The sequence below is a fragment of the Myotis myotis genome, unplaced genomic scaffold (genome assembly GCF_014108235.1).
Source record: "Myotis myotis isolate mMyoMyo1 unplaced genomic scaffold, mMyoMyo1.p scaffold_m19_p_7, whole genome shotgun sequence".
In the NCBI taxonomy this organism is placed as follows: Eukaryota; Metazoa; Chordata; class Mammalia; order Chiroptera; family Vespertilionidae; genus Myotis; species Myotis myotis.
The window spans coordinates 38,311,524-38,326,835 of NW_023416379.1; the positions used below are offsets into that span (position 1 = coordinate 38,311,524).

The 15,312-nt window shown below is 42.5% G+C and overlaps 1 protein-coding gene and 1 long non-coding RNA gene across 6 annotated transcripts in view; both read right to left on the minus strand.

Moving 5' to 3' along the window:
* Nucleotides 1-15,312, minus strand: part of FOXO3 (forkhead box O3) — a 116,888-nt gene that overhangs the window by 50,575 nt on the left and 51,001 nt on the right. The window lies entirely within an intron of this gene.
* LOC118659795 lies at nucleotides 119-14,208 on the minus strand. Of its 3 annotated transcripts, none has more exons than XR_004968705.1 (7): nucleotides 11,197-14,208; nucleotides 9,701-9,737; nucleotides 9,448-9,601; nucleotides 4,352-4,509; nucleotides 3,661-3,765; nucleotides 2,970-3,042; nucleotides 119-271 (listed from the first exon to the last, which is right to left on the minus strand). It is a non-coding gene; the product is annotated as an uncharacterized LOC118659795 (long non-coding RNA). The 3 variants fall into 3 exon arrangements; XR_004968707.1 differs by lacking the exon at nucleotides 119-271 and adding an exon at nucleotides 2,017-2,226 and having other exon boundaries at nucleotides 2,974-3,042; XR_004968706.1 differs by lacking the exon at nucleotides 119-271 and adding an exon at nucleotides 2,017-2,226.

The following is a 15,312-nucleotide window of genomic DNA, read 5'->3' on the forward strand; positions in this document are numbered from 1 at the left end:
CAGGGTCTGTGCTAGATGCTCTGCAGGCATGTCTCACCACCTTCTTAATCCTGCGAAGTTCTCATTATGAAGAGGAAACTGAGGCTTAGGGACTCTACCTCCCAAGTAATTATAGCACTTACTGGTGCCAAACTCCACTCTCAGCACTGTAGGTGTGCATATACTGACTCATTTAATCCTCACAACAGCTCTATGACGTAGATAGGTGATACTATCACCAGATGACCAAACCGAGAGAGGTTGTCATTAAGCACTAGCCCAGGTCATGCAGCTGGTAAGTAAAAGAGCAAGTATTTTTAAAAATTTTATCTTTTTTGTTGAAAGTAATACAGATGTACCCTCTTCCCCCACACCCATTGACTCCTTCTAGCCTGTCCCCCCCGCCCCAACCCCCAAGCCTTCACCACACTATGGTCTGCGTCCATGGGTTATGCATGTATGCATATAAGTTCTTTGGTTAATCTCTTCCTACCCATCCACCTACCCCCTCCTTTAAACCTAGGCACTCAGGCTCCAACACCTGTGCTCTCAGTCCTGGAGCGATACTGCAAATATACTCCTGGGGTTTTAGTCTGTTTTGTTTGTTTGTTTGTTTTGGCTGTTATTTTTCAACAAGGCTGCAAGCTCTAGGAAGAAAGGGAGCACTTTCCGTACCCCACTCAGCAATCAGTATCGAGATCCAGCCATGACAGAGTTGTCAGTGAATAGCTGAGTCTGGTGCAACCCATGGAGGGACCGACTGCTGGAGCATCTCGCAGCTCCACTGCCCTGACACTCATTCCAGGTCCTCCCACCCCTCAACCCCAAAGACCCCTGGCCAGCCTGTGTGTGTCCATTTTGGGGATCTGTGAAGGCAGGCTGGTACATGCTGAAAATGGTCGAACACAAAGACCGGATTCCAATACACCAGAGAGCAACTCAAAGCAACTGGGCTGCCACATCCTGCTCCATTCACCTGCCTTTTGTCCACAAGAGCTCAGAGCCCTCCTTCTGGCTAGACCCAGGAGTGCCACCATCAATCAGCATGTCAGCATGCACAGGGGCATCTACCAACCACCCCTGTCCTGCAGTGCATAGAACACACCTCTGGCCTGACGTCCAAGGCCTCTCACAGGCTATAGAGCAGTCTATAGAACACACCTCTGGCCTGACGTCCAAGGCCTCTCACAGGCTATAGAACAGTGTATAGAACACACCTTTTGGCAGACCTGTTCCCCTCTCTACCTGGCCTTCCTGCTGCTCAGTCATTTACTCTTTGGACAACTCTTATGTTTGGAGAACCCACCATACACCAGGCTCTCTGTTAGGGTCCAGAATTACAGGGTGAACTAGAGATGCACAGTCTTTGCCCTCGTGCCACCTCCTCTGTGAAACCTTCAGAGATACCCCTCATTTTAAGTATATCTGGCTGACAGTGAGTTCTGTCAGAGTACACAGACTTTAAAAATCACCTAAAATCCTAATCAAAATACTAGAATGTCCAGTTGGGGAACAAAAAATTCCAGATTAAAGAAAGCAAGATTATCCTCACAGGACATTCACTTTGAAATATGCAGAAAGGTGAAGGTAGTTGTTTGTTTTTTGTTTTTAAATCCATGAAATCAATGATTCCTAAGAACAACAAAATCTGAGAAAGCAGATAACCCTGAACCACTCTAACTTATAAACTGATTGTGTCATTCCCTCCCTGGCTATATAGTTGTTCTTTATCTCAAAAATCAATGGCCTGCCTGTCTATCTCTGATATATGTGCTCAAGTCATTAAATAACCTAGGAACACGGATTAAAATATGAGATGTGCCTGAACGTAGTGACAGATATTCCAGAAAATTGCCAGAAGGAGGTGCCGTTAAGTACCTGGGCTGACACCTCAGGAAAGAAAGCTAGCATCCTCAGAGATTACACTGTTAACACCGATTTAAATTCTACCCAGGCCAACTGATATACCTTACCTGTCCTGTACCACAGAAAAATAAGGGGGTTACGCATAAGAGAAATTTTTCAAATAACTAACGCTTACTTTTCAATGCCAAAACATTGAAATGTTAGCCATTTTAAAAGAGTGCGCTGGGTGTAATGGACACTGGATGCCCAGGGTCATACTGAAGTGTGCTCTGACACTGAATAGACTCAGGCTACTTCCTCTCCTCCAAGCCTGCTCCGAGCAGCTTCCTCTCTGCAACCCTAGCCCCATCCGCTTTTAACCGGCTGTCTACCAAGGAAGAACTGAAAGGAAAAGCAGATAACCAAGGTTATGCAACACACCAGCTGAACTTAGACACAATTCTAAGTCAATTCGCTCTGGCCTCCCTTCCCAGGAGGTAAGAGGCAGGGAAAGGAACCCTAACATACTGAGCACATGTGACAGGGGAGGCCCCACCACCTCAGCGTCCCATCATCTCACTTAAGCAACCCAGCACACAGCAATACTATTTCTATCTTAAAGATAAGGTAAATGGGTGCTGACAAAGATGCTCGCTCATCCAAGACCTCACGGCTGGCAGGTGGCAAGGTGGAGCGGGGTCCCAGCCTTCTTACCCCAAGTTGCATTATCCTCCAGGACATCAAAGTTGTGAAGATCTTGCCAGAGAACCTGACGCAGGCAGTACAGCGTAGAATCCTTCTCACCACAGCTTCCCAGAGAAGGATTTCTTTACTTTTAGAGAAATAAATCTTTTCAGCATTTTATATATCCTGTATTTTACCATCCTATATTTAGAACTTAAAATATGCCCTGGCCGGGTTGTTCAGTTGGTTAGAGCGTCCTTCCAATACACCATGATTGCGGGTTTGATCCTCGGTCAGGGCACATACAGGAATCAACCAATGAATGCATAAGTAAGTGGAACAACATATCAATGTTTCTCTCTCTCCCTTCTTCTCTCTTTAAAATCAATCAATTAAAAAAAGAACTTAAAACTTATTGGTTAGTGCAAATGATTAATACAATGAAGACAAGTATCTCATACCAACCACACAAATGCCCTTTTAACTGTGGTCCTATTAGCAACCTAGGATCTTCACTAGTTCACATCAATAGACCTAGAGAACGAAATTAATTGTTAGGACTATACAAAAGGGGAGATCTCTCACATAATAATCTAACAAAATTATTGCTTCAATCATATTTTAAGATTAAACAATTGAGCAAACTCACTAAGAAGAAGCATGGAAATGTTAAGAAACTCAAGTTTTCCCAGGAAATTAGATAACAATTATTAAGCAAGCCATAACTGCACATATAAGCTAGTTCACTGTATATAGTTTTATCCATACTCCTGCTTAAACTATAGCAATTACCAGATAAACTGTTTAATCCCGTGCACACGGCATGTGTTCAGTGAATAAACTTTTCACTGAGTCTGTAAAATGTCAAGTAACTACAAGCATAATTAGATACAAGGGAAACTCCAGTACCCATTTCTACTCTGTGGAGGATGCACTTGTGACCTCCACTTCTATGCATAGGAGAAAAAAGCTTATTTTGAGAAATATAAAACACATCTAAAGTTTCACCGAATGCAATATCAACTTTAACTTTTTACATTTTGATCATTCCCTTCAAAAATGAAGCAACACCTTAGCTGGTTTGCTCAGTGGTTAGAGCACCAGCCCGCGGGCTGAAGAGTGGCATGTTTGATTCCGGTCAAGGGCACATACTTCGGTTGCAGGCTCGATCCTTGGCCCCCGTCAGGGCAACTAATCAAAGTGTCTCTCACATCGATGTTTCTCTATCTCTGTCTCCCCTCCTCCCTTTCATTCTCTCTAAAAATCAATGGGAAAAATATCCTTGGGTGAGGATTAATAACAACAAAAAACACAAAGTGACAATTTTAATTATTTCCAAGCCCACATACGAGGTGTGCCCTATAACTACAAATAATCTTTTCTAAAGAGTGCCCTCATCCTGGACCCATGGCTTTATTCCTGCTGCCATTTATTAACCATGCAACCTACTTGTCTGATAAATTTGATAATTGCTCCCTTCTCATTTTGAAATATAACTATAAAACCTAATCCTCACTGTACTTCCTTGGATTTGTGCACAAAGAGCTGTATCTTTCTAGAATAAACAAATAGATTTTTTAAAATGTTATTCTCTTACTATGAGTCTATCCTAAGAAATGCCTCATCAGAGTAAGGAAAGAAGATACACCCTAAACTTCATCACCCATGGGCTTCTAGGCCTGGGGCTCATTCACAAGAGAAGCCCTTAGTCCTTAGGAAACCCAGGGTACACACAGTTCTCCAAGCCTGAAAGGACTCCTCCTTCAGAACACCCCCAAAATACCCAACAGGTTCATGGGGAGAATAAAATCTCCTTGTCCCTGTTGCCCCAACACTACCTTACCATGCTCTGTCGCAGTATACAAACAATCCAGATTTCAGGATCTTGGTGGCACAGGACTCCTACCTGCCATATTTTCACTGAGGAATACAAATTTCTCCATTACTTCTAATTCCATTGGACAAACCAACACAACTTGTAGGTGGTTCTCTATTTTTTACCTGAAAGGAGAAAACACTTGTACCAACTGTTCCTAAAGAAGAAAACACTAAGAAAGCTCGCACCATGAACAGAGGAAGACGTTTCTTAAGTCCAGTTTATGAGCCCACAGCCTGAGACCTGAATTTCCTTCCTTCCCCCTTCATTTTCGTAGTTGAGATTATTTACTCCTTAAAGAACAGCACAAACAGGTGTAACTTTGTTACAACTGTATTCTCTACAAAGTCGGGTGGCTTGGACGGGTAGATTCCTTTGTCTTTCCGGAGAGGGGCCATGTGATTTCACACAGTAACGACATAAAAAAAAAAAAAAAAGGCAATAAACACCCAGGAACAGAAGTCTGACAAGGCCTGCCCGGGGAAAAAACAAGCTTTTCCACAGCTGAGGCCCAGGCCCAGGGATGCACAATGGGGCTGAGCTGGTATTTGGCCCAAACTTGAGACAGCCCTTAGCTGTCTCCAGGGAGGAACCTGGAGGTGGCAAGTTCTCCACCCAAACTGAGGAGGTGAGACATTAAGGAGAGATTTACATGTGCAGGTGGGTTCACAAAAGCCTACCTGCCACAAGTATCTTCCCCTCGCCCACAAAACAGCCTACAATCCCACCCACACTCACCAGTGACCCAGAAATCCTGGAAGGAAGCCCTCATCTAAGCTCAGCGGTGAGGTGCGGGGTGTCTGCCCTGAGCCTTCCTGAGGGCTGCCTGGGAGCACCACCGCCTTCTCCCCAAACCAGACGCTGGAAACCACCAGCAGATTCTGATAGGCTCTGAGGCATGCTTCCGTCTTATGACATGTCCAGGATGAGAAAGGGCACCAAGCCACAAAGCAGAGGCACCCAGCACCTGCCCGGGCTCAGGCCTCCTTTTCGGCCTCTCCCGTGTCCTGGAAGTGCCTGCTGCCTCCACTGTAGCTCAGGAAGGGAATACGGCCTTTTCTTTTTTAAGTCACTTTGACACGTGATTCTAGAACTCAAGAGAAGCAAGTTTCTGTCAGAATGCCTGAATGGGGGACACAGCACACAGGGCTGGGCTGACAGACATCATGCAAAATGAGTCACTTCATCTATGCCTGCTGCTGGTGCTGCTGCCAGCCCTGCTCAATAAGTGAGTAAGGCAACCGAGTCCACGTGAGATCTGCGGGAACTGGACGTGTAGGATTATCACAGCAACAGGGACAAGCAGTCCAGTAAGAATGCTGCTGTTGCCACGCGTACTGGCTCCTTCCCTACAGGAGCAGAAGTCCCTCAATGTCTCTGCTTGTGGGGAGAAGGAAGGCCAGGGAAAAAACTGGGAAGGTAAAGGAAGGGGAACAGAGGTGCTGAAAAACAGTCCTGGCTGTGTGGCTCAGTTGGTTGTAGCATTGTCTCATGCACTAAAAGGTTGCATGTTCAATTCCCAGTCGGGCACATACCTAGGTTGCGAGTTTGATTCCCAAACTCAGGATCAAACTCGGGGTGTGTCTGGGTCTTCCCCCACCCCTCTTCTCTCTATAAAATCAATGAAGCTATCTCCTTGGGTGAGGAGATGCTGAAAAACAAAAACACCCCCAAAAATGAGTGGGGGAAGAACATCTAAACTCAACCAGATCCTCAGTAATTCTCCACAGGCAGGAGCTCTTTGCTCTGATTTGATCTCAAGTGGAAATTATATGGACAAGACCCAGTTTCCTTCTCTGAGCTGATTCAGGTGAACTCTCATGTACAAAAGCAAATCTCAAGACAGAAAGCTCCCGCTCCCCCTGGCTCTCTACAACCATTTCTCAGTTCCAAACGCCTCTGCCCCTTTCTTCCCAACTCTCCAGCAGCTACTCCTCAGTGGCATCAGGACCACAGCCATCCCCACGACCACAGAAGCACGACTGCATGAGACCTGAGGCCGAATTCAGGGGAACTGCAACCGCACACCCTCCCAGAGGCACTGCCTCCCTGGCAAGCACACAAGGGGCCGGACTTAGGGGAGATAAAGACCTCAATTTTCTCCCCCACAAGTTACAAGATGGCTTGCATCCCTCTCAGGCTTAAGGTAAGGTTTACCAGCCTTGGCACTACTGACATTTGAGCTGGGTAGTTCTCTGTGGTGACTGTCCTGTGCAGTAGACTTAGAAGCACCCCTGGCCTCCACCCACTAGACTGCAGTAGCCGCTCCCAGGAGTGACCTGTGCGCACTCAGCCCCATCCATGTTGAGAACCACTGGCTTAAGGTATCACCTCTGCATACTCTCTTTATAAATTTCACTATTTTTAGAGGGAGAAGACAGACATGGACTTCCACAAGCTACTCAACTCTTTGGTGTGAATTAATCTTTGCTCCGAGAGGTATACAGCCAGATAAGGATATGATTACCCTGTAAGAGCTCAGGCTTGGTGGCAGGGCTGAGGGCTGAGGTGGGGATGGGGGATGGGAGGGGGATGGAGAATGCTGCCAGTAGGAAACACACTTCAAGAAGAAACAGCTGACGCACCATTCACAGCACAGGACTTGAAGATGCCTTTCCCCCTATTTACAAGGGAACAGAACCAACTTCAAGTCTGTATTATCCAACAAATACAGACTTGATCCTGTAAAAAACCTACAGAATCTTAGAAAGACTGAACCTCACCAAACACCCATGACTGAAAGGTCAAACTGGACTTGGCCAATGAACTGAGCCAAAAATTCCAGCATTTTTGACTAAAGTCTGTCTCTAGAAGCACTTGACAAGCACCTCGGTGAAAACTGTGCCATAGAAAAACTGCAGCAGGTGAGACACAAACCTATGTATGGTGTGGAGTGATTCTGTTCGTGGCCCCACAGACACTTGGACCCACACTGAGAAAAGCAACCAATAATATCATTCTAGGACAGGGGTGGGCAAACTTTTTGACTCGAGGGCCACAATGGGTTCTTAAACTGGATCGGAGGGCCGGAACAAAAGCATGGATGGAGTGTTTGTGTGAACTAATATAAATTCAAAGTAACCATCATTACATAAAAGGGTTCGGTCTTTTTTTTCAATAGTTTTATTCCGGCCCGCAGGCTGTAGTTTGCCCACGGCTGTTCTAGGAGGTCTAGATGATACACAAAAGAATAAAACATGATTCCTGCCCTCAGGCTGCTGACAATCAATCACACTGGGAAAAGAAAAGGTTAATTGCACATTCATCAACACCCTCACCATCTAATAGCAGCAGCTAAGATTTACTGGAAGCTTATAATGTGCGAAGCTCTATGCAAAGCACTTTATAACTATTACCTCTTTAATCCTTTCAACAACCCTATAATATAAGTATTACCATCCCCATTCTACAGCTGAAAACACACACACACACACACACACACAACAAAACTGAGGTTCAAAGAGACTAGGTGACTTGCCCAAAGTCATACAGCTGATAATGGGACTTGGATTCAAATTCAAACTCATTTTTAACCACTGTGCAATGCTGTGCTGAAGACAACACTGCAGGAGTGTGAAAGGGCTGGCGTTCAGGGAGTTGGGGAACTGCCGAGAGTCTCAACAGAAAGCTAAAGACTGGGGCTGGCGAAGGGGAAGAAAAAGTGTCTCCAAGGCAAAAAGTTCTTTAAAAATTAGCTCCGTGTTACCCAGCAGCCTAACCAGCTATTCGAAATACTACTGCCCACAAGGGAAATCAAAGTCTTCCCTTTAAAGGATTTGAGGTTGCAGTGAGTGGGGTGCTTCAGACAGGCACAAATGAAGGCCAATAGATACTCCTTTTTCTTCCAAGAGTAAGTATCACCCTTCCTATTGGGTTTAAAACTTTAGCTTGCTTTCTACCACCATACCCATCCCTAGGTCAGTGAATCTTCTTCATCTTGTGGAGACATGACTCCTCTGAAAGTCCACTGATGCTATCTATGCACCCACTTCCCAGAAAAACGGCCACACACACCTCCCCCTGCATAACATTTTAAGAACACATAAAAGGCTTTTACACATTACAAGGTCAGGAGGATGTGAACACCGAATCTGGGCCTACATTTGGATTTCACTTTTTCAAAATGTTTCAATGTGTTTATTCCAATGACCCATTCACTCCTTCCAAAGTGGGTTTGTACTGAAGAGAAATTGGCCAAGGTAGTGAGAGATTTATTCCAACAATTATTCACTACAATAGCTGAGGTATATCAGGCACCACACATATACTTAATTCTTTCTTCTGGATGTTACCTTATCAATTGTATTTTCAACATGACTCCTTAAAATGACCAAAGAAATCCCTGGTTTGGCTCGATGGCACTGGATGCCTTTGTGACTCATACAAGCAGTCAGCAGGCAGCCGGCTCACTCACATGAGCGGGGGGGGGGGGGGGGGGGGGGGGCCTTCTGGTGTCACCCCGATGACTTGCCACCAGGGGCAACTCCTAGCTTTTCAGGAAGAGCAAGGACATGCAAGTCTGGTTTCCAAAGTGCCTAATGGCGATTACACTGGTTTGGTGATTCACAAAGCAGTACAGGATGTGCCCAATTACACATTCTATTTTTTTCCGATCTTATTTCATAAACTCCAATTTCATAAGAACACAGGTTCTCCATCCAACAAAATTATCCAACTTGAACAATTGAAATAATGACTGTCCACAGAACGCTTTTTAGAAATGGGAGTATACACAAGACATGATCTTAATAAGACATGGTATAATAATTTTAAAATGTTTTGGTCATGTCCTTCATTCAAACATTTTAAAAGTGCCTACATTTTGGATATTCTGAGAGGCCAAGGGCACAAAGAGAGAATCATTTTCCAAGTGTCAGTAATAAAACACCAAGCAACAAAGATACCAGACAGGCCCCCTATCAAATAAAACAACTTTTATCAAGTAAAACATTAACAATATTAATTTTTTCTTCTCTACTCCCACCCCAGATCTAAGACTACAACTTGAAATCTTTAGGAAGAAGGTGCCAACAAAAGCAGCTGTTGGAAAATAAAATTCTTACTGTAAACAAATGATTAGTTCTTTCCAAAATAAGTAACAACTTGGTGTTCTCATCCTCTGACTCGGAAACATGACTTCTTAATTCAAATGGTCCCAATTCCACCAGGAAAGCATGATGCCTTCAAACATGCACAGCCCCTTCCATCTGCAAAGGACTATGGGAAAAACAGAGTGGCCTGTCTGCAAAGAGCTAGTAACTTCCATTTTCAGGGGAAATGTCTACAACCCACATGGAATAAACTGAGGCCACTTACCACCACATATTTTCCTCCTAAAGAAACTGCCTCCCTCCTGTGTGAGGAAAACCACAGACAAAAAATTATGTACTGTTCAATGTGTTAAGGAAAAATGTTTCACACATAAAAACAAACCAAAAGGCAGCACGAAACCATGTGAGACCTCTAAGTCAGGAATCAGTCGATGATACTGTGTATTCCTGGGCTCCTGGATGCAAACATGGTCTGATTTTCTAACCCCCCCGAATATAATGAAAGGATTTAACTAATGTCAAAGTCTTACAGGGGACACTGTTAGAACTGGTTTAGGAAATGAACTAGGCTCTAAGGCAAGGAATGCTACTGAACTATTCTGCTCTAAGAATGACCTGTGGAAATTCCCTATGACTCCTAGCAAACTTGCTCCTGTAATTTAACCTGTAAGGAACCCAGGCAGGTTTAGGAAATGAGGCCCCACGAAGGTGGCGACATGTCTTAGCTTGGCATGCACGAAAGACTCATTTGTCAGGCTTTGCAACCAAGCTTAACTGAGATTTAGGAGTAAGACACGCCACATTAAAATTCTTAAGGACCATTAATCATAGCCTCATGACTTCATATACAGTAATACAACATATGCTTATGTAGGTCTGGTCTTTATTCCTAATCAGAGGTATTAGCCACAGCCTATGGGAGGAATTTTTTCAAAAGTGGGACAAGCATGGTCCAGCCCATTCATTATTTTAAATAATTAAATAATACAGATATGGCTATGAAATTTTTGTTATTCTTGGACACAAACAGATGGCCAGTAAGGGAATGAGATCAACTTTGCAGCTGAAAATATACTATATTCCACTTCCAGTTTCTGAATGTCAAAGCTTAGGAGACACATCCCAAGAATCCAACTGGTAACCAGAACATGAAAATTATTTATTTCACTGGTTTGGCATACTCCAACTGCTAAGAAGTAGGAATAAGGAGAAGTAATGCATAGCAGAGCACCAAGTACTCAGTGGGTATTTAATAAATATTATTTGAATGACTAAAAGGAGCAATTACTCAAACAATGGCTAGCATACTGACAATTCAGGGCCTCTCTTCTTCAAGTCACACGCATCCTCGGTTGGAAACAAAAGGCACCATGTCTGTGCTTTATAGGCAGGCTTTCTGCCTTGGCCCCACAGTTACACAAATCCCCCCCACCCCCATCCCCACCCCCCACAACAGGTTCTGCTTTAAACAGTTAATATAGTCAGAGATTTTGACACTGACATCACATTTATCATGGATTCCAGGTCTAATCGAAAACTGGACAGAATATAGAAAGCAACTACTGTTTTTCAAATATTGGACAATAAGGCAGCACAGGACGTAATTCCTGAGAAGAGTGAAACAAATGAGGCAATCCCTGTAAGTCCCTGAACTCACTGCCAGGAGTCAGTTTCCAACCCACAGCATGAACTCAGCGGTCACAATGACTTGAAGAGACAGAGATCAGTATTTGGGGGCCAAGTATTGGCAGGGCAGCACACCTGGGAGGAGGGGGACCCCAGAGGTCCCTGAGACCCTTGGCTTGAGTTCTGATCTGCGTGAGAGGAGACTACCTAAAGTCAGGGAGAGAAGCAACAGAAAACGGTTTGTCTAAGAAGTCCCAGAGTTCACACAGGGCTGGTAATAGTTCATGCTTCCAGAGGCAAAAGTGGAAATAATTCGTAATACACATGGCATCAGATTAAAATCCTCAGAAAGCTATCACCTTAGTATTAAAGCCCAGTCATCCCTAAACTAAAGGCTGCTTTGGACCCACCCTAACAAAGCCTAAAGGCTAGCTTCAAAATGACACAACTAAGTCCCAGTACCTTAACTGCACGCCAGAACGAAGTCCAGCACTATTTAAAGAAATACAACAAAACCTAGCACCGAACAATGTGTGTCTGGCACCCAAGCAAAAATTATCGGGAATGCAAAGTAAAAAAAATAACCCATAACCAGGAGGAAAAAAATCAATCCATAGAAACAGGTGCACAAATGACCAACAATTAGCAAACAAGAGCATTAAACAAGTTAGTAAACTCGTGTAGCTTCTTTGGAAAAGTTTGGCAGTTCCTCAAATGGTTAAACTCAAAGTTACAATATGACCCAGAAATTCCTCCTAGCTATAGTAAGTCTTCTCTTAATGCCGTCAAAAGGGTCTGTGGCTTTAAGCTAAACGACATATAATGAAACCGATTTTACTACAGGCTAATTGATATAAACAAGAGTTAAGTTCTTACCACCTCTCATCAACATGATAATGAAGTGACATTATTCAGGGACTTAGGTTAGAAAGTATAAGGTACTATGCCTTTGATATATAGGCAGAATCCCCAAAAGAAATGAAAATATAGGTCCACACAAAAACCTGTACACAAATATTCCTACCAGTTGTACTCATAATAGCCAAAAAGTAAAAGCATTCCAAATGTCCATCAACTTATGAATGATTAACATGTGGTATATCCATGTAATGGAATATTATTCAGCAATAAAAAGGAATGAAGCACTGATACATGCTACAACCTGGATGAACCTTGGAAACGTTATGCTAAGCGAAAGAAAATAGTCACAAAAGACCCCATACTATATTATTTCATTTACATGAAGTGTCCTAAATATTGCCAAATCTTTAGAGACAGAGAGATTAGTGGTTGCCTGGCTGGAGATGAGACACAATGGGGAGTGACTGCTAATGGGTACAAAGTTTCTTTGTGTGGTGATGAAAATGTTCTAAAGTTATACTGATACTGTACTATATGATTGCATTATATGAAGTGTCCTAAATAGCCAAATCTTTAGAGACAAGAGAGATTAGTGGCTGCCTGGGCTGCAGATAAGTGAGACAGAATGGGGAGTGACTGCTAATGGGTACAAAGTTTCCCTGTGGGGTGATGAAAATGTTCCAAAATTATACTGTGGCGATAGCAGCACAATTCTATTAATGTACTAAAAACCACTGACTTATACACTTTAGATGGGTAAATAGATACCAATGTGAATTATGTCTCAATAAAGCTGTTAAAAATTTATTATAAATATACTTCACGTAGTAAGAAGGTAGAACAAAAGGAAGCAGAGAAATAGATACAAAGCAAATCCAGTAACATTTATATCTGAAATAAAAAGTACACTGGATGAGGTTAATAGCAGATTAGACATTATAGACAATCAGTCAACTTTAAGATACAATAAAAATTATCAAAAATAAAACACAGAGACTGAAAAACAAATTAACAGATTACGGAGGCAATATTAGGTTGTCTAACGTGTAACTAGAATCAAAAAGAGAGAGGGAGAGCACAGAAAAAATAATTGAAAAATTATGGCTAATTTTTTTTTTTTAAATTTTGAGGAAAACAACGATCCCACAGACCCAAGAAAACTTAACAAACCCTAAATAGAATAAATATAAAGAAAACCACAGAAAGGCACACCACATCAAAACCAGTGAGTGATAAAGAAAAAAAAATGAAAGCAGTCAGATAAAGACATTAGTTAAAAGGAATAGAGAGAATGAAAATAAACTGCTTTTCAGAAACTATGCAGGACAGAAGACAATGGAGAAACATCCTTAATACGGGAAGATATTATCCCGGAATTCTATACCTAGTACGAATGTCTTTCAAAAGTGAAAATAGAGACTTTACCAACAAAAGCTAAAAGAATTTACTACCATCAGAGTTGCAAGTGTAAGAAATGTTAAAAGAAAGTTCATCAAACAGAAAGAGAATGATACTAGATGGACATTTGAACTTAAACAAAGGAATGAAGAGCTGGAAATGATCCATATAGAGATAAATATTAAAGATTTTTATTCTCATTTTTAATCTTTTTAAAAGATAATGAATATTTAAAACAAAATAACAATAACTTATTATTGGGTTTATAACATGCAGAGGTAAAACAGAAATGAGAATTAGAAGAAAGAAATGGCAGTTCATTGTTTCAAGGACCTTACACGCTATGTAAGTAGTATATTACTTGAAGTTTGGCTACAAACAGTTAAATGTGTATAAATCTAGAGCAGCCATTATAAAATAACCAATAGATGTAGCTAGTAAGCCTGGAGTGGAGATAACAGGGATTCATTAAAATGACAACAACAACCTAACTTAAAATAAGACAGAAAAAAGGGGGAAAGGACACAAAGAACTTATAGAACTAAGAGAAACCTAAAATAAGATGGTAGAATTAAACCTAAACAAATCATAACTACATAAAATATTCTTTTTTTAAAAAACCTCCAAATTAAAGGTGGAGATTGTCAGACTGAATCGAACAACAAAAACAAAACCCAACTATCTGCTGTCTACATGCACACAGACACAGACAGGCTAAATATAAAGACACAGGTGAAAAGTATAAGGAGATAAAAAGATATACTATACTAACATTAATCAAAAGAAAGCTGAAATCACCATATTCATACCTGCTTTATTAACACAGATTTCAAACAAAGAATATTGCCAGGATGAAGAGGAATCTTATATAATAAAAAGCTAATATGCAAATAGAACAGCGAAAAAACCGAACAACCGGTCACTATGATGTGCGCTGACCATGAGGGGGCGTACGCAGATCATGGCGGGCATCAGCACAGCAGGATGGTGGAGCAGGTGAGCAGGGGCGCCAGACCAAGGCGGGGCACTGTCACTGGGGCGAGCCTCTGGTGGTTACTGAAAATTCTTTGCTCCCGCTCAGTGTTTGCACATGCTGCCGACGCCAGTCCTGCTCGCACCCGGTGCCCAATCGCCCCTCAGGGCTTCTCCACCTCCCTCTTCTCCTCCTCCTAAGGGGAGATTGGGGTCAGCAGCTGCCTCTCACACCCACTGACAGCACTGGCCCTGCTCGCACCCGTTGCTGGCGCCGGCCCCAATCACTCCATGCCGTCAGTGAGTGCAAGTGGGGCCAGCAGCGTCAGCACGTGGGAGCGGCAGTGGCAGGAGCGGGGCTGCCAGCAGACAGGGGACTGGGCGCCATGGCGGGAGGGGCCAGGCGGGGGCCAAAACCTCAAGGTACATGAATTCGAATTCGTGCACTGGGCCCCTACTATTCCATAATAACAAAGGAGTCAATGTATTAAGATATAACAATCTTAAATGTTTATCCACCAGTAACAGAATTTCAAAACACATGAAGCTAGAACAGATAAAACTGAAAAGAGAAGTAGACAAATCCACAATTACAGCTGGATAGACAAATCCACAATTATAACTGGATACCTCAAAATAGTTTCACAGTAATTGACAGAATACAAAATGAAGGTGACTTTCTTGATCAAATTGGTATTTATAGAGCACATCACCTAAAAGAGCAATTACACCTTCTTTTCCAGTACACATTCATGATGACAGGCCATAGGCCATAAAACATGTTTCCATAAATTTTAAAAAAACTGAAATCATACAAAGTAGGTTCTCTGACCACAAAAGGATTAAGTTAGAAAACAATAATAAAAAGGTTTTCTGGGAAAACCTCCATGTACTTGGAAATTAAATACTCACTTCTAAATAAACCATAGGTCAAAGATGAAATCACAAAGTAAATTACAAAGTATTTTTAACTGAATGTGAAAACAAACATTGTTGGATGTAACTAAAGCAGTTGTTAAC